At 47.9% G+C, this 18,586-nt stretch overlaps 1 pseudogene; it reads right to left on the reverse strand.

Annotated features, from left to right (window-relative positions):
- LOC135536548 (UTP--glucose-1-phosphate uridylyltransferase-like) overlaps positions 1–8,419 on the reverse strand; it is a 66,619-nt pseudogene extending 58,200 nt beyond the window's left edge.
- Positions 8,420–18,586: the final 10,167 nt, after the last annotated feature.

Raw genomic sequence — 18,586 nt, forward strand, 5'->3', positions numbered from 1 at the left:
CAGACTGGAATATGTTCCGGGATTCCTCCGATGGCATTGAGGAGTACACCACATCAGTCATTGGCTTCATCAATAAGTGCATCAATGACGTCACCCCCACAGTGACCGTAAGTACATACCCCAACCAGAAGCCATGGATTACAGGCAGCATCCGCACTGAGCTAAAGGATAGAGCTGCAGCTTTCAAGGAGCGGGACTCTAATCCGGGAAGCTTATAAGAAATCCGCTACGCCCTCCGACGAACGGTAAACAGGCAAAGCGTCCATACAGGACTAAGATCGAATCTTACTACACCGGCTCTGATGCTCGTTGGATGTGGCAGGGCTTGCAAACCATTACAGACCTCAAAGGGAAGCACAGCCGAGAGCTGCCCAGTGACACTAGCCTACCAGACGAGCTAAACTAGTTCTATGCTCGCTTCGAGGAAAATAACACTGAAACATGCATGAGAGCACCAGCTGTTCCGGAAGACTGTGTAATCACGCTCACCGCAGCTGCTGTGAGTAAGACCTTTAAACAGGTCAACATTCACAAGGCCGCAGGGCCAGACGGATTACCAGGATGTGTACTGCGAGCATGCGCTGACTAACTGGCAAGTGTCTTCACTGACATTTTCAACCTCTCCTTGTCCGAGTCTGTAATACCAACATGCTTTAAGCAGACCACCATAGACCCTGTGCCATGGCTCACATCAACACCATCATCCCAGAAACACTAGACCCACTCCAATTTGCATACCGCCCCAACAGATCCACTGATGATGCAATCTCCATTGCACTCCACACTGCCCTTTCCCACCTGGACAAAAGGAACACCAATGTGAGAATGCTATTCACTGACTACAGCTCAGCATAGTGCCCTCAAAGCTCATCAATACGCTAAGGACCCTGGGACTAAACACCTCCCTCTGCAACTGGATCCTGGACTTCCTGACAGGACGCCCCCAGGTGATAAGGGTAGGTAACAACACATCCACCACGCTGATCCTCAACACAGGAGCCCCTCGGGTGCATGCTCGGTCCCCTCCTCTACTCCCTGTTCACTCATGACTGCACGACTCCAACACCATCATTAAATTTGCCGATGACACAAGTGGTAGGCCTGATCACCGACAACGACGAGACAGCCTATAGGGAGGAGGTCAGAGACCTGGCCGTGTGGTGCTAAGACAACAACCTCTCTCTCAACACGATCAAGACTAAGGAGATGATTGTGGACTACAGGAAAAAGAGGACCGAGCACGCCCCCATTCTCATTGACGGGTCTGTAGTGGAGCAGGTTGAGAGCTTCAAGTTCCTTTGTGTCCACATCATCAACAAACTAACATGGTCCAAGCACACCAAGACAGTCGTGAAGAGGGCACGACAAAACCTATTACCACTCAGGAGACTGAAAAAGATTTGGCATGTGTCCTCAAATCCTCAAAAGGTTCTACAGCTGCACCATCGAGAGCATCCTGGTTGCGTCACTGGTTGCCTGGTATGGCAACTGCTCGGCCTCCGACCACAAGGCACTACAGTGGGTAGTGCGAACAGCCCAGTATATCACTGGGGCCAAGCTTCCTGTCATCCAGGACCTCTGTAACAGGCGGTGTCAGAGGAAGGCCCTAAAAATGGTTAAAGACTCTGGCCACCCTAGTCATAGACTGTTCTCTCTGCTACCGCACGGCAAGCGGTACCGGAGCGCCAAGTCTAGGTCCAAGAGGCTTCTAAACAGCTTCTTCCCCCAAGCCATAAGACTCCTGAATGGTGTCAAGATGAGAGAAATGAGAAACCTGGTCCTGAATGGTGTCAAGATGAGGATGTGAGCTGAAGAGGCCCTCTCTACACTCTCGCTCCCTATTACCTGTCATCACTACTACATGACATAATGCTCCTTAAAAAAGGGGCAATCACATCCATTTTTGGACATACAAGTGAATGATATGCCTCATGAGCTTGTCGTACCCCATCAGAACCCAAAATATAAGCTTGTTTTACTCCAATGTTTGTAATCAAAGTAAACAAACACTATATAGCATCAAAACATGGTTAAAGCTATACTTTTGATATCATGGATGCTACGTCTATGAATTTGAGAGTGGTTACATTTCTCCAGCCCCATCCCTCAGCTTTTTACCGAAACAGTGGCGGGAGTTCACTTTGTTATTGTTTCTACTGCTGATTGTTGCTTTAACATTTGTACTGAGCTTTGAATAATCTCACAGTGAAGCTGATATGTCAGAAACAGGATAAAGAGGTTACCTGATATAAACTAGTATGATAATTATAAAAATATTCCACAAGAAAGGAACCTGCAAATCAGGTAAGATAAGTGAGGTAAGGCAATAAATAGGCCATGGTGGCGAAGTACAGCAATTAAACACTGGAGTGATTGATGTGCAGAAGATGAATGTGCAAGTAGAGATACTGGGGTGCAAAGGAGCAAGATAAATAAATAAATACAGTATGGGGATGAGGTAGGTAGATGGGCTATGTACAGGTGCAGTGATCTGTGAGCTGCTTAAAGCTAGTGAAGGAGATATGAGTTTCCAGCTTCAACGATTTTTGCAGTTCGTTCCAATCATTGGCAGCAGAGAACTATAAGGAAAGGCGGCCAAAGGAGGAATAGGCTTTGGGGTGACCAGTGAGATATACGTGCTGGAGCACGTGGTACGGGTGGATGCTGCTATGGTGACCAGTGGGCTGAGATAAGGCGGGGCTTTACCTAGCAGAAAGGGCTTGTAGATAACTTGTAGCCAGTGGGGGTTTTTAATTTAATTTATTTTTTTACCTTTATTTAACTAGGCAAGTCAGTTAAGAACAAATTCTTATTTTCAATGACGGCCTAGGAACAGTGGGTTAACTGCCTGTTCAGGGGCAGAACGACAGATTTGCACCTTGTCAGCTCGGGGGTTTGAACTTGCAACCTTCCGGTTACTAGTCCAACGCTCTAACCACTAGGCTACCCTGCCGCCCCGGTTTGGCGACGAGTATGAAGCGAGGACCAGCCAACGAGAGAGTACAGGTTGCAGTGGTAGGTAGTATATGGGGCTTTGGTGACAAAACGGATGGCACTGTGATAGACTGCATCCAATTTGTTGAGTAGAGTGTTGGAGGCTATTTTGTAAATTATATTGACAAAGAACAGTGGAACCCTCCAAAGAATAGTGGAACCCTCCAAAGAATAGTGGAACACTCCCAAAGAATAGTGGAACCCTCCAAAGAATAGTGGAACCCTCCAAAGAATAGTGGAACACTCCCAAAGAATAGTGGAACCCTCCAAAGAATAGTGGAACAGTTCAAAGAATAGTGGAACCCTCCAAAGAATAGTGGAACCCTCCAAAGAATAGTGGAACCCTCCAAAGAATAGTGGAACAGTTCAAAGAATAGTGGAACACTCCAAAGAATAATGGAACCCTTCAAAGAATAGTGGAACCCTCCAAAGAATAGTGGAACAGTTCAAAGAATAGTGGAACCCTCCAAATAATAGTGGAACCCTCCAAAGAATAGTGGAACCCTCCAAAGAATAGTGGAACACTCCAAAGAATAATGGAACCCTTCAAAGAATAGTGGAACCCTCCAAAGAATAGTGGAACAGTTCAAAGAATAGTGGAACACTCCAAAGAATAATGGAACCCTTCAAAGAATAGTGGAACCCTCCAAAGAATAGTGGAACAGTTCAAAGAATAGTGGAACACTCCAAAGAATAATGGAACCCTTCAAAGAATAGTGGAACCCTCCAAAGAATAGTCGAACACTCCCAAAGAATAGTGGAACACTCCAAAGAATAATGGAACCCTTCAAAGAATAGTGGAACCCTCCAAAGAATAGTCGAACACTCCCAAAGAATAGTGGAACACTCCAAAGAATAATGGAACCCTCCAAAGAATAATGGAACCCTTCAAAGAATAGTGGAACCCTTCAAAGAATAGTGGAACCCTCCAAAGAATAGTGGAACCCTCCAAAGAATAGTCGAACACTCCCAAAGAATAGTGGAACACTCCAAAGAATAATGGAACCCTTCAAAGAATAGTGGAACCCTCCAAAGAATAATGGAACCCTTCAAAGAATAGTGGAACCCTCCAAAGAATAGTCGAAGACTCCCAAAGAATAGTGGAACACTCCAAAGAATAATGGAACCCTTCAAAGAATAGTGGAACCCTCCAAAGAATAATGGAACCCTTCAAAGAATAGTGGAACCCTCCAAAGAATAATGGAACCCTTCAAAGAATAGTGGAACCCTCCAAAGAATAGATAAGGTTCCTGAAGGTTCCTGAATCCTGTTCCCAACAAGCCTAATGCCATCCGATCCCTCTGTCCTTCACTCTGCCCCCCCCTAGCTTCAGCTTGGAACACAATGCAAACAATAATTATTATGCAACTGAGGCCAAGAAGGAAAATAAGCCAGGACAGTCCCAATCCACAGGCCAAACACTGACACGTTGTCAACGCCAGGCTATCAGGTTTGGTTACTTTAATGCATCACTCATATCGCCCATCAAGGATGGATGGATTGTTTTGTATTCAAACTAGTTGAATGAATAAGTAAGGTTCGCAAAACATTTCCACCCAGCCCACTGGTCAGTCATCTGGACCACAGAGTTCTTGCTTGCTGAAGCAGTGCAGTTTCACTCGCTCTTCCTTTGTGAAATGCTTTTGGATTGAAATGTTTCAAAATGGAGGCCGAACGCCAGGGGAAAACCCTGTATTGCAAGCAACCACTGTTCTTAATGTTGGGGGGGTCCCAGCTTTCTGGTCTGAATTGTATTTACTATTGAACAAAGGGCCCTCCCGACTGCCATTCAAGGTGGTTGCATGGGCCTATACATCACATGAACTGTTAAAAACAATAACACGGCTAACCATCACTAATAGGCTACATTTAGCAAACCACTTCCTCAGATGGTGAATTAGCCCCAAATGAATGAACATATGTGATATTAAGTGCACACAAACATACATCATCACACACACACACACACATACTACTCATCACTCATTTTGAAGACTGCTGGTTCATAGGAACAAAGCCATCAATAGTCATTTCAACATGAATAAACTACGACACACCCACACCCAGCCCCACCTCACACACACACACACACATGTATATGTGCAGTCCTACACGTAAACACAACTGCACAAAAAATGTCTCTTAAGTTGCCCTCTGTCACTTTCTTTCTCTATCCACAAAACAAAATGAGACATCCCCCTCTCTCTATTCTGTCTCTCTCTCTATTCTGTCTCTATTTCTATTCTGTCTCTCTCTCTATTCTGTCTCTATTTCTTTCCCTATCCACAAAACCTAATGAGACATCCCTCTCTCTCTATTCTGTCTCTATTTCTTTCCCTGGTCTCTGTTTCTCTCTATCCTTCTGTCTCTGTCTCTCTCTCTATTCTGTCTCTCTCTCTATTCTGTCCCCTCTCTCTCTCTCTATTCTGTCACTCTCTATTCTTCCCCAGAGAGAAAGCTTGGGGGTTGTGGAGGGAGCCCTGGAGCTCTAGTAGAGACAGGGGGAGCCAGCTGGCTGCATGCCTAGAGGAAGAGACCCCAAATCTGGCCTCACCGTGTGAGCTCTCCCCCTGGCCTCCACTGTTCCCATCTGCCTGAGAGTCCACTTCATCACACCATATTACTGGATCACTCACTGATGAGCTAACAGATACACACACAATGTACAGTAAACACACACACACAGGGTTTTTATTTGAGTCTTACTGAGTCTTCTGGAGGTCTGTGTATCTTGGGCCAGTCCACCGATGGCCCCTTCACCTGCAGAAACCTGTGGAACAGCTTCTTGAATCCATCAAAGTCCTTCTTGGAGACCTGGAATACACAGGGAGTATACGTTATAACAACAACATCCCATTCTCCCCAGTGGGCGAAAACAGACAGAGATATGCTGGGTTACTGGTTGTACCAACTACTGTATCGGTGTTTGATTGAGCTGCCTGTTGCAATGGAACCAATGAATAAAAAAAAATCTAAAAAAACAAAACCCGGTCCTCAGGTCACTCCAGACAGACTAAAACAAACTCTGTCCCCCTGTCACTCCAGACAGACTAAAACTAACTCTGTCCCCCTGTCACTCCAGACAGACTAAAACAAACTCTGTCCCCCTGTCACTCCAGACAGACTAAAACAAACTCTGTCCCCCTGTCACTCCAGACAGACTAAAACTAACTCTGTCCCCCTGTCACTCCAGACAGACTAAAACAAACTCTGTCCCCCTGTCACTCCAGACAGACTAAAACTAACTCTGTCCCCCTGTCACTCCAGACAGACTAAAACAAACTCTGTCCCCCTGTCACTCCAGACAGACTAAAACAAACCCTGTTCTCCTGTCACTCCAGACAGACTAAAACAAACTCTGTCCTCAGGTCACTCCAGACAGACTAAAACAAACTCTGTCCTCAGGTCACTCCAGACAGACTAAAACAAACTCTGTCCCCCTGTCACTCCAGACAGACTAAAACAAACTCTGTCCTCCTGTCACTCCAGACAGACTAAAACAAACTCTGTCCTCAGGTCACTCCAGACAGACTAAAACAAACTCTGTCCTCCTGTCACTCCAGACAGACTAAAACAAACTCTGTCCTCAGGTCACTCCAGACAGACTAAAACCACCTCTGTCCTCCTGTCACTCCAGACAGACTAAAACAAACTCTGTCCTCAGGTCACTCCAGACAGACTAAAACAAACTCTGTCCCCTGTCACTCCAGACAGACTAAAACAAACTCTGTCCTCAGGTCACTCCAGACAGACTAAAACAAACTCTGTCCTCAGGTCACTCCAGACAGACTAAAACCACTTCTGTCCTCCTGTCACTCCAGACAGACTAAAACAAACTCTGTCCTCAGGTCACTCCAGGCAGACTAAAACAAACTCTGTCCTCAGGTCACTCCAGACAGACTAAAACTAACTCTGTCCTCAGGTCACTCCAGGCAGACTAAAACAAACTCTGTCCCCCTGTCACTCCAGACAGACTAAAACAAACTCTGTCCTCAGGTCACTCCAGACAGACTAAAACAAACTCTGTCCCCCTGTCACTCCAGACAGACTAAAACAAACTCTGTCCTCAGGTTACTCCAGACAGACTAAAACAAACTCTGTCCTCAGGTCACTCCAGACAGACTAAAACAAACTCTGTCCTCAGGTCACTCCAGACAGACTAAAACAAACTCTGTCCTCAGGTCACTCCAGACAGACTAAAACTAACTCTGTCCCCCTGTCACTCCAGACAGACTAAAACAAACTCTGTCCCCCTGTCACTCCAGACAGACTAAAACTAACTCTGTCCCCCTGTCACTCCAGACAGACTAAAACAAAGTCTGTCCTCAGGTCACTCCAGACAGACTAAAACAAACTCTGTCCTCAGGTCACTCCAGACAGACTAAAACAAACCCTGTCCTCAGGTCACTCCAGACAGACTAAAACAAACTCTGTCCTCCTGTCACTCCAGACAGACTAAAACAAACTCTGTCCTCAGGTCACTCCAGACAGACTAAAACAAACTCTGTCCTCAGGTTACTCCAGACAGACTAAAACAAACTCTGTCCTCAGGTCACTCCAGACAGACTAAAACAACCTCTGTCCTCCTGTCACTCCAGACAGACTAAAACAAACTCTGTCCTCAGGTCACTCCAGACAGACTAAAACAAACTCTGTCCCCCTGTCACTCCAGACAGACTAAAACAAACTCTGTCCTCAGGTCACTCCAGACAGACTAAAACAAACTCTGTCCTCAGGTTACTCCAGACAGACTAAAGCAAACGCTCAAGATGTTTAAAGATTTAAACCCAGTTCTACATAGTATAGATGAAAAAGCAGATCTCATCTCGGAGGCTGAATGTTTTCAGTGTTCATGTAATATGGTTGATTTATTGATGAGTACATTTATAAACACATCATCAAACAGCATTTCTGTTCAAAGCCAACTGATATCATCATGGCTTTCATGTGTATAAACACTCATTGATGTGAAATGCTTATAGAGGTGTGTGTGTGTGTGTGTGTGTGTGTGTGTTTGTGTGTGTGTGCGTGTGTGTGTGTGTGTGTGTGGACTCTCTTTGACACTCTGCTACAGTATGTGTTACTCGCCTGATTTCCCCTCCCCTCATCTTGGGAACACAATCACTACCAGATGGACTCAGGGAGAGGGAGAAGTGTGTGTGTGTGTGTGTGTGTGTGTACCTCCTTGTCGACCCCCGTGGCAGTGTCCAGTAGTTTCTCCAGCTCTGCGTGCATGGAGGTCTCCAGCTGCTGCCTCATCTCCTCCTGAAACTGGGCCATCCCTCCGTTAGGCACTCCCTTACTGAGACCTGAAACACCATGTCAACTCTGTTAGATACACCCTTACTGAGACCTGAAACACCATGTCAACTCTGTTAGATACACCCTTACTGAGACCTGAAACACCATGTCAACTCTGTTAGATACACCCTTACTGAGACCTGAAACACCATGTCAACTCTGTTAGATACACCCTTACTGAGACCTGAAACACCATGTCAACTCTGTTAGATACACCCTTACTGAGACCTGAAACACCATGTCAACTCTGTTAGATACACCCTTACTGAGACCTGAAACACCATGTCAACTCTGTTAGATACACCCTTACTGAGACCTGAAACACCATGTCAACTCTGTTAGATACACCCTTACTGAGACCTGAAACACCATGTCAACTCTGTTAGATACACCCTTACTGAGACCTGAAACAACATGTCAACTCTGTTAGATACACCCTTACTGAGACCTGAAACACCATGTCAACTCTGTTAGATACACCCTTACTGAGACCTGAAACACCATGTCAACTCTGTTAGACAAGCCCTTACTGAGACCTGAAACACCATGTCAACTCTGTTAGATACACCCTTACTGAGACCTGAAACACCATGTCAACTCTGTTAGATACACCCTTACTGAGACCTGAAACACCATGTCAACTCTGTTAGACAAGCCCTTACTGAGACCTGAAACACCATGTCAACTCTGTTAGATACACCCTTACTGAGACCTGAAACAACATGTCAACTCTGTTAGATACACCCTTACTGAGACCTGAAACACCATGTCAACTCTGTTAGATACACCCTTACTGAGACCTGAAACACCATGTCAACTCTGTTAGACAAGCCCTTACTGAGACCTGAAACACCATGTCAACTCTGTTAGATACACCCTTACTGAGACCTGAAACACCATGTCAACTCTGTTAGATACACCCTTACTGAGACCTGAAACACCATGTCAACTCTGTTAGACAAGCCCTTACTGAGACCTGAAACACCATGTCAACTCTGTTAGACAAGCCCTTACTGAGACCTGAAACACCATGTCAACTCTGTTAGACAAGCCCTTACTGAGACCTGAAACACCATGTCAACTCTGTTAGATACACCCTTACTGAGACCTGAAACACCATGTCAACTCTGTTAGATACACCCTTACTGAGACCTGAAACACCATGTCAACTCTGTTAGATACACCCTTACTGAGACCTGAAACACCATGTCAACTCTGTTAGATACTCCCTTACTGAGACCTGAAACACCATGTCAACTCTGTTAGATACACCCTTACTGAGACCTGAAACACCATGTCAACTCTGTTAGATACACCCTTACTGAGACCTGAAACACCATGTCAACTCTGTTAGACACCCTTACTGAGACCTGAAACACCATGTCAACTCTGTTAGATACACCCTTACTGAGACCTGAAACACCATGTCAACTCTGTTAGACAACACCCTTACTGAGACCTGAAACACCATGTCAACTCTGTTAGATACACCCTTACTGAGACCTGAAACACCATGTCAACTCCGTTAGGCACTCCCTTACTGAGACCTGAAACACCATGTCAACTCTGTTAGATACACCCTTACTGAGACCTGAAACACCATGTCAACTCTGTTAGACAAGCCCTTACTGAGACCTGAAACACATGTCAACTCTGTTAGACAACCCTTACTGAGACCTGAAACAACATGTCAACACCGTTAGACAAGCCCTTACTGAGACCTGAAACACCATGTCAACTCTGTTAGATACACCCTTACTGAGACCTGAAACACCATGTCAACTCCGTTAGGCACTCCCTTACTGAGACCTGAAACACCATGTCAACTCTGTTAGATACACCCTTACTGAGACCTGAAACACCATGTCAACTCCGTTAGACAAGCCCTTACTGAGACCTGAAACAACATGTCAACTCTTTTAGACAAGCCCTTACTGAGACCTGAAACAACATGTCAACTCCGTTAGACAAGCCCTTACTGAGACCTGAAACACCATGTCAACACCGTTAGACAAGCCCTTACTGAGACCTGAAACACCATGTCAACTCTGTTAGATACACCCTTACTGAGACCTGAAACACCATGTCAACTCTGTTAGACAAGCCCTTACTGAGACCTGAAAAACCATGTCAACTCTGTTAGATACACCCTTACTGAGACTTGAAACACCATGTCAACTCTGTTAGACAAGCCCTTACTCAAACCTATAAAACCTGTATTTCCTGGACCTGACTTAGTCACTCAGAGCTGGACCAGGAAATACAGGGGAGAAACCTTAGTCACTCAGAGCTGGACCAGGAAATACAGGGGAGAAACCTTAGTCACTTAGACCTGGACCAGGAAATACAGGAGAGACACCTTAGTCACTTAGACCTGGACCAGGAAATACAGGAGAGACACCTTAGTCACTTAGACCTGGACCAGGAAATACAGGAGAGACACCTTAGTCACTCAGACCTGGACCAGGAAATACAGGAGAGACACCTTAGTCACTTAGACCTGGACCAGGAAATACAGGGAGACACCTTAGTCACTCAGACCTGGACCAGGAAATACAGGAGAGACACCTTAGTCACTTAGACCTGGACCAGGAAATACAGGAGAGACACCTTAGTCACTTAGACCTGGACCAGGAAATACAGGAGAGACACCTTAGTCACTCAGACCTGGACCAGGAAATACAGGGAGACACCTTAGTCACTCAGACCTGGACCAGGAAATACAGGAGAGACACCTTAGTCACTTAGACCTGGACCAGGAAATACAGGAGAGACACCTTAGTCACTTAGACCTGGACCAGGAAATACAGGAGAGACACCTTAGTCACTTAGACCTGGACCAGGAAATACAGGAGAGACACCTTAGTCACTTAGACCTGGACCAGGAAATACAGGGGAGACACCTTAGTCACTCAGACCTGGACCAGGAAATACAGGGGAGACACCTTAGTCACTTAGACCTGGACCAGGAAATACCCTGGGAGACACCTTAGTCACTTAGACCTGGACCAGGAAATACAGGAGAGACACCTTAGTCACTTAGACCTGGACCAGGAAATACAGGAGAGACACCTTAGTCACTTAGACCTGGACCAGGAAATACAGGGGTGACACCTTAGTCACTTAGACCTGGAACAGGAAATACAGGAGAGACACCTTAGTCACTTAGACCTGGAACAGGAAATACAGGAGAGACACCTTAGTCACTAGACCTGGACCAGGAAATACAGGGAGACACCTTAGTCACTCAGACCTGGACCAGGAAATACAGGAGAGACACCTTAGTCACTTCAGACCTGGACCAGGAAATACAGGAGAGACACCTTAGTCACTTAGACCTGGACCAGGAAATACAGGGGAGACACCTTAGTCACTCAGACCTGGACCAGGAAATACAGGAGAGAACACCTTAGTCACTCAGACCTGGACCAGGAAATACAGGAGAGACACCTTAGTCACTTAGACCTGGACCAGGAAATACAGGAGAGACACCTTAGTCACTCAGACCTGGACCAGGAAATACAGGAGAGACACCTTAGTCACTCAGACCTGGACCAGGAAATACAGGAGAGAAACCTTAGTCACTCAGACCTGGACCAGGAAATACAGGGGAGACACCTTAGTCACTTAGACCTGGACCAGGAAATACAGGAGAGACACCTTAGTCACTCAGACCTGGACCAGGAAATACAGGAGAGACACCTTAGTCACTCAGACCTGGACCAGGAAATACAGGAGAGACACCTTAGTCACTTAGACCTGGACCAGGAAATACAGGAGAGACACCTTAGTCACTCAGACCTGGACCAGGAAATACAGGAGAGACACCTTAGTCACTTAGACCTGGACCAGGAAATACAGGAGAGACACCTTAGTCACTCAGACCTGGACCAGGAAATACAGGGGAGACACCTTAGTCACTCAGACCTGGACCAGGAAATACAGGGGAGACACCTTAGTCACTTAGACCTGGACCAGGAAATACAGGAGAGACACCTTAGTCACTCAGACCTGGACCAGGAAATACAGGAGAGACACCTTAGTCACTCAGACCTGGACCAGGAAATACAGGAGAGACACCTTAGTCACTTAGACCTGGACCAGGAAATACAGGGGAGACACCTTAGTCACTCAGACCTGGACCAGGAAATACAGGAGAGACACCTTAGTCACTTAGACCTGGACCAGGAAATACAGGAGAGACACCTTAGTCACTCAGACCTGGACCAGGAAATACAGGGGAGACACCTTAGTCACTCAGACCTGGACCAGGAAATACAGGGGAGACACCTTAGTCACTTAGACCTGGACCAGGAAATACAGGGGAGACACCTTAGTCACTCAGACCTGGACCAGGAAATACAGGAGAGACACCTTAGTCACTCAGACCTGGACCAGGAAATACAGGAGAGACACCTTAGTCACTTAGACCTGGACCAGGAAATACAGGAGAGACACCTTAGTCACTTAGACCTGGACCAGGAAATACAGGGGAGACACCTTAGTCACTCAGACCTGGACCAGGAAATACAGGAGAGACACCTTAGTCACTCAGACCTGGACCAGGAAATACAGGAGAGACACCTTAGTCACTTAGACCTGGACCAGGAAATACAGGAGAGACACCTTAGTCACTTAGACCTGGACCAGGAAATACAGGAGAGACACCTTAGTCACTTAGACCTGGACCAGGAAATACAGGAGAGACACCTTAGTCACTCAGACCTGGACCAGGAAATACAGGAGAGACACCTTAGTCACTCAGACCTGGACCAGGAAATACAGGAGAGACACCTTAGTCACTCAGACCTGGACCAGGAAATACAGGAGAGACACCTTAGTCACTCAGACCTGGACCAGGAAATACAGGGGAGACACCTTAGTCACTCAGACCTGGACCAGGAAATACAGGAGAGACACCTTAGTCACTTAGACCTGGACCAGGAAATACAGGAGAGACACCTTAGTCACTTAGACCTGGACCAGGAAATACAGGAGAGACACTTTCTACTCTTTAAAATCACATGCCATATTTTAAATAAAGTGTTATCAACAGCACTATTAAGCAGATTTGGTTGATTTTGTGGTCTCAAACCAGTGAGCTTGCCACCATTCGCCATCAAGAATATGAGCTATATGGAGTTATATACAATGGAAGAGGTGGTCATTTTGTTCCCTTGTCATAACAACAAAAAATAGATGTAAAACATAATTTCAATCTGGTTAAATGTGGGTTCCGAGGCAAAGGGGGCGGATCCTGCAGGCATCATGGTTTAGAACCTGCTCGACTGAGACACTCTACAACATTAATCAAGCCTGGTACTAGAATGTGGTTTGACTTGACTCCTGTCAGGTTATGGAATGTCGTGCATTCCAAGAAGCTACCATGTTTGATTTGCATGTTGTCATCCACTTTAATTCCCAACAATATATGCTATAAATGTCACTGAACAGCTGGCATGGACTAGTACCTGTTGTGAGTTCTGGGTCATGTTCATTTGGCAACAAACTGAGAAAAATAGCTGTGAAACAGGGAGAGAGTACCTGGACTTGTCCAATGAGAAACTGAGTGCACAGATAAATCTGGCGCATGAAACCCTCTCATATTCCAGGGTGGGAAGCCTTCCTTAGAGAAGTAATCATAGAAGGTGTGCCACTGCCGCAGCACAGTTGTGTGTGTGTGTGTGTGTGTGTGTGTGTGTGTGTGTGTGTGTGTGTGTGTGTGTGTGTGTGTGTGTGTGTGTGTGTGTGTGTGTGTGTGTGTGTGTGTGTGTGTGTGTGTGTGTGTGTGTGTGTGTGGATGAGAAATCTAACTTAACCACAAGCCATGGACAAACAGAACACTGTTCCTCGGCCAACAGTGAGATAGATGAAAGAGGAACTCAGCCCCATTGCTCCCAAACTCAACCCCATTGCTCCCAAACTCAACCCCATTGCTCCCAAACTCCCTTGTGTTTACATTTTTTCACTTAAAGAGTGTTTCCCAAAGGCTGGGTCAGGAGGTGTGGAGAGACTAGGGACACAATCCTGGGTCAGGAGGTGTAGAGAGACTAGGGACACAATCCTGGGTCAGGAGGTGTCAGGAGAGAGACTAGGGACACAATCCTGGGTCAGGAGGTGTAGAGAGAGAGACTAGGGACACAATCCTGGGTCAGGAGGTGTAAGCAGAGAGACTAGGGACACAATCCTGGGTCAGGAGGTGTAGAGAGACTAGGGACACAATCCTGGGTGGGTCAGAGACTAGGGACACAATCCTGGGTCAGGAGAGAGAGACTAGGGACACAATCCTGGGTCAGGAGGTGTAGAGAGACTAGGGACACAATCCTGGGTCAGGAGGTGTAGAGAGACTAGGGACACAATCCTGGGTCAGGAGGTGTAGAGAGACTAGGGACACAATCCTGGGTCAGGAGGTGTAGAGAGACTAGGGACACAATCCTGGGTCAGGAGGTGTAGAGAGACTAGGGACACAATCCTGGGTCAGGAGGTGTGAGAGAGAGACTAGGGACACAATCCTGGGTCAGGAGGTGTAGAGAGACTAGGGACACAATCCTGGGTCAGGAGGTGTAGAGAGACTAGGGACACAATCCTGGGTCAGGAGGTGTAGAGAGACTAGGGACACAATCCTGGGTCAGGAGTGTAGAGAGAGACTAGGGACACAATCCTGGGTCAGGAGGTATAGAGAGACTAGGGACACAATCCTGGGTCAGGTATAGAGAGTAGGGACACAATCCTGGGTCAGGAGAGAGAGACTAGGGACACAATCCTGGGTCAGGAGGTGTAGAGAGACTAGGGACACAATCCTGGGTCAGGAGGTGTAGAGAGACTAGGGACACAATCCTGGGTCAGGAGGTGTAGAGAGACAGGGACACAATCCTGGGTGTAGAGAGAGAGACTAGGGACACAATCCTGGGTCAGGAGGTGTAGAGAGACTAGGGACACAATCCTGGGTCAGGAGGTGTGGAGAGAGAGAGACTAGGGACACAATCCTGGGTCAGGAGGACACAATCCTGGGTCAGGAGGTGAGAGACTAGGGACACAATCCTGGGTCAGGAGGTGTAGAGAGACTAGGGACACAATCCTGGGTCAGGAGGTGAGAGAGAGAGAGACTAGGGACACAATCCTGGGTCAGGAGGTGTAGAGAGACTAGGGACACAATCCTGGGTCAGGAGGTGTAGAGAGAGAGAGACTAGGGACACAATCCTGGGTCAGGAGGTGTAGAGAGAGAGAGACTAGGGACACAATCCTGGGTCAGGAGGTGTAGAGAGACTAGGGACACAATCCTGGGTCAGGAGGTGTAGAGAGAGAGACTAGGGACACAATCCTGGGTCAGGAGGTGTAGAGAGAGAGACTAGGGACACAATCCTGGGTCAGGAGGTGAGGGACACAATCCTGGGTCAGGAGGTGTAGAGAGACTAGGGACACAATCCTGGGTCAGGAGGTGTAGAGAGACTAGGGACACAATCCTGGGTCAGGAGGTGTAGAGAGAGACTAGGGACACAATCCTGGGTCAGGAGGTGTAGAGAGAGAGACTAGGGACACAATCCTGGGTCAGGAGGTGTAGAGAGACTAGGGACACAATCCTGGGTCAGGAGGTGTAGAGAGAGAGACTAGGGACACAATCCTGGGTCAGGAGGTGTAGAGAGACTAGGGACACAATCCTGGGTCAGGAGGTGTAGAGAGAGAGACTAGGGACACAATCCTGGGTCAGGAGGTGTAGAGAGACTAGGGACACAATCCTGGGTCAGGAGGTGTAGAGAGAGAGACTAGGGACACAATCCTGGGTCAGGAGGTGTAGAGAGAGAGACTAGGGACACAATCCTGGGTCAGGAGGTGTAGAGAGACTAGGGACACAATCCTGGGTCAGGAGGTATAGAGACTAGGGACACAATCCTGGGTCAGGAGTTGTAGAGACTAGGGACACAATCCTGGGTCAGGAGGTGGAGAGACTAGGGACACAATCCTGGGTCAGGAGGTGTAGAGAGACTAGGGACACAATCCTGGGTCAGGAGGTGTAGAGAGACTAGGGACACAATCCTGGGTCAGGAGGTGTAGAGAGAGAGACTAGGGACACAATCCTGGGTCAGGAGGTGTAGAGAGACTAGGGACACAATCCTGGGTCAGGAGGTGTAGAGAGAGAGACTAGGGACACAATCCTGGGTCAGGAGGTGTAGAGAGACTAGGGACACAATCCTGGGTCAGGAGGTGTAGAGAGACTAGGGACACAATCCTGGGTCAGGAGGTGTAGAGAGACTAGGGACACAATCCTGGGTCAGGAGGTGTAGAGAGACTAGGGACACAATCCTGGGTCAGGAGGTGTAGAGAGAGACTAGGGACACAATCCTGGGTCAGGAGGTGCAGAGAGACTAGGGACACAATCCTGGGTCAGGAGGTGTAGAGAGACTAGGGACACAATCCTGGGTCAGGAGGTGTAGAGAGAGAGACTAGGGACACAATCCTGGGTCAGGAGGTGTAGAGAGACTAGGGACACAATCCTGGGTCAGGAGGTGTAGAGAGACTAGGGACACAATCCTGGGTCAGGAGGTGACTAGGGACACAATCCTGGGAGGAGAGAGACTAGGGACACAATCCTGGGTCAGGAGGTGTAGAGAGACTAGGGACACAATCCTGGGTCAGGAGGTGTAGAGAGACTAGGGACACAATCCTGGGTCAGGAGGTGTAGAGAGACTAGGGACACAATCCTGGGTCAGGAGGTGTAGAGAGACTAGGGACACAATCCTGGGTCAGGAGGTGTAGAGAGACTAGGGACACAATCCTGGGTCAGGAGGTGTAGAGAGACTAGGGACACAATCCTGGGTCAGGAGGTGTAGAGAGAGACTAGGGACACAATCCTGGGTCAGGAGGTGTAGAGAGACTAGGGACACAATCCTGGGTCAGGAGGTGTGGAGAGAGACTAGGGACACAATCCTGGGTCAGGAGGTGTAGGGACACAATCCTGGGTCAGGAGGTGTAGAGAGACTAGGGACACAATCCTGGGTCAGGAGGTGTAGAGAGAGAGACTAGGGACACAATCCTGGGTCAGGAGGTGTAGAGAGAGACTAGGGACACAATCCTGGGTCAGGAGGAGGTAGGGACACAATCCTAGAGAGAGACTAGGGACACAATCCTGGGTCAGGAGGTGTAGAGAGAGAGATCCTAGGGACTAGGGACACAATCCTGGGTCAGGAGGTGTAGAGAGACTAGGGACACAATCCTGGGTCAGGAGGTGTAGAGAGACTAGGGACACAATCCTGGGTCAGGAGGTGTAGAGAGAGAGACTAGGGACACAATCCTGGGTCAGGAGGTGTAGGAGAGAGACTAGGGACACAATCCTGGGTCAGGAGGTGTAGAGAGAGGGACACAACTAGAGAGAGGGACACAATCCTGGGTCAGGAGGTGTGAGAGAGACTAGGGACACAATCCTGGGTCAGGAGGTGTAGAGAGAGACTAGGGACACAATCCTGGGTCAGGAGGTGTAGAGAGACTAGGGACACAATCCTGGGTCAGGAGGTGACACAATCCTGGGTCAGAGAGAGACTAGGGACACAATCCTGGGTCAGGAGGTGTAGAGAGACTAGGGACACAATCCTGGGTCAGGAGGTGTAGAGAGACTAGGGACACAATCCTGGGTCAGGAGGTGTAGAGAGACTAGGGACACAATCCTGGGTCTAGGGACACAATCCTGGGTCAGGAGGTGTAGAGAGAGAGACTAGGGACACAATCCTGGGTCAGGAGGTGTAGAGAGACTAGGGACACAATCCTGGGTCAGGAGGTGTAGAGAGAGGGACACAATCCTGGGTCAGGAGGTGTAGAGAGAGACTAGGGACACAATCCTGGGTCAGGAGGTGTAGGAGAGAGAGACTAGGGACACAATCCTGGGTCAGGAGGTGTGAGAGAGAGACTAGGGACACAATCCTGGGTCAGGAGGTGTAGAGAGACTAGGGACACAATCCTGGGTCAGGAGGTGTAGGGACACAATCCTGGGTCAGGAGAGAGACTAGGGACACAATCCTGGGTCAGGAGGTGTAGAGAGACTAGGGACACAATCCTGGGTCAGGAGGTGTAGGGACACAATCCTGGGTCAGGAGGTGAGAGACTAGGGACACAATCCTGGGTCAGGAGGTGTAGGGAGAGAGACTAGGGACACAATCCTGGGTCAGGAGGTGTAGAGAGACTAGGGACACAATCCTGGGTCAGGAGGTGTAGAGAGAGAGACTAGGGACACAATCCTGGGTCAGGAGGTGTGAGAGAGACTAGGGACACAATCCTGGGTCAGGAGGTGTAGAGAGACTAG

This window comes from Oncorhynchus masou, unplaced genomic scaffold, assembly GCF_036934945.1.
Source record: "Oncorhynchus masou masou isolate Uvic2021 unplaced genomic scaffold, UVic_Omas_1.1 unplaced_scaffold_631, whole genome shotgun sequence".
NCBI lineage: Eukaryota > Metazoa > Chordata > Actinopteri > Salmoniformes > Salmonidae > Oncorhynchus > Oncorhynchus masou.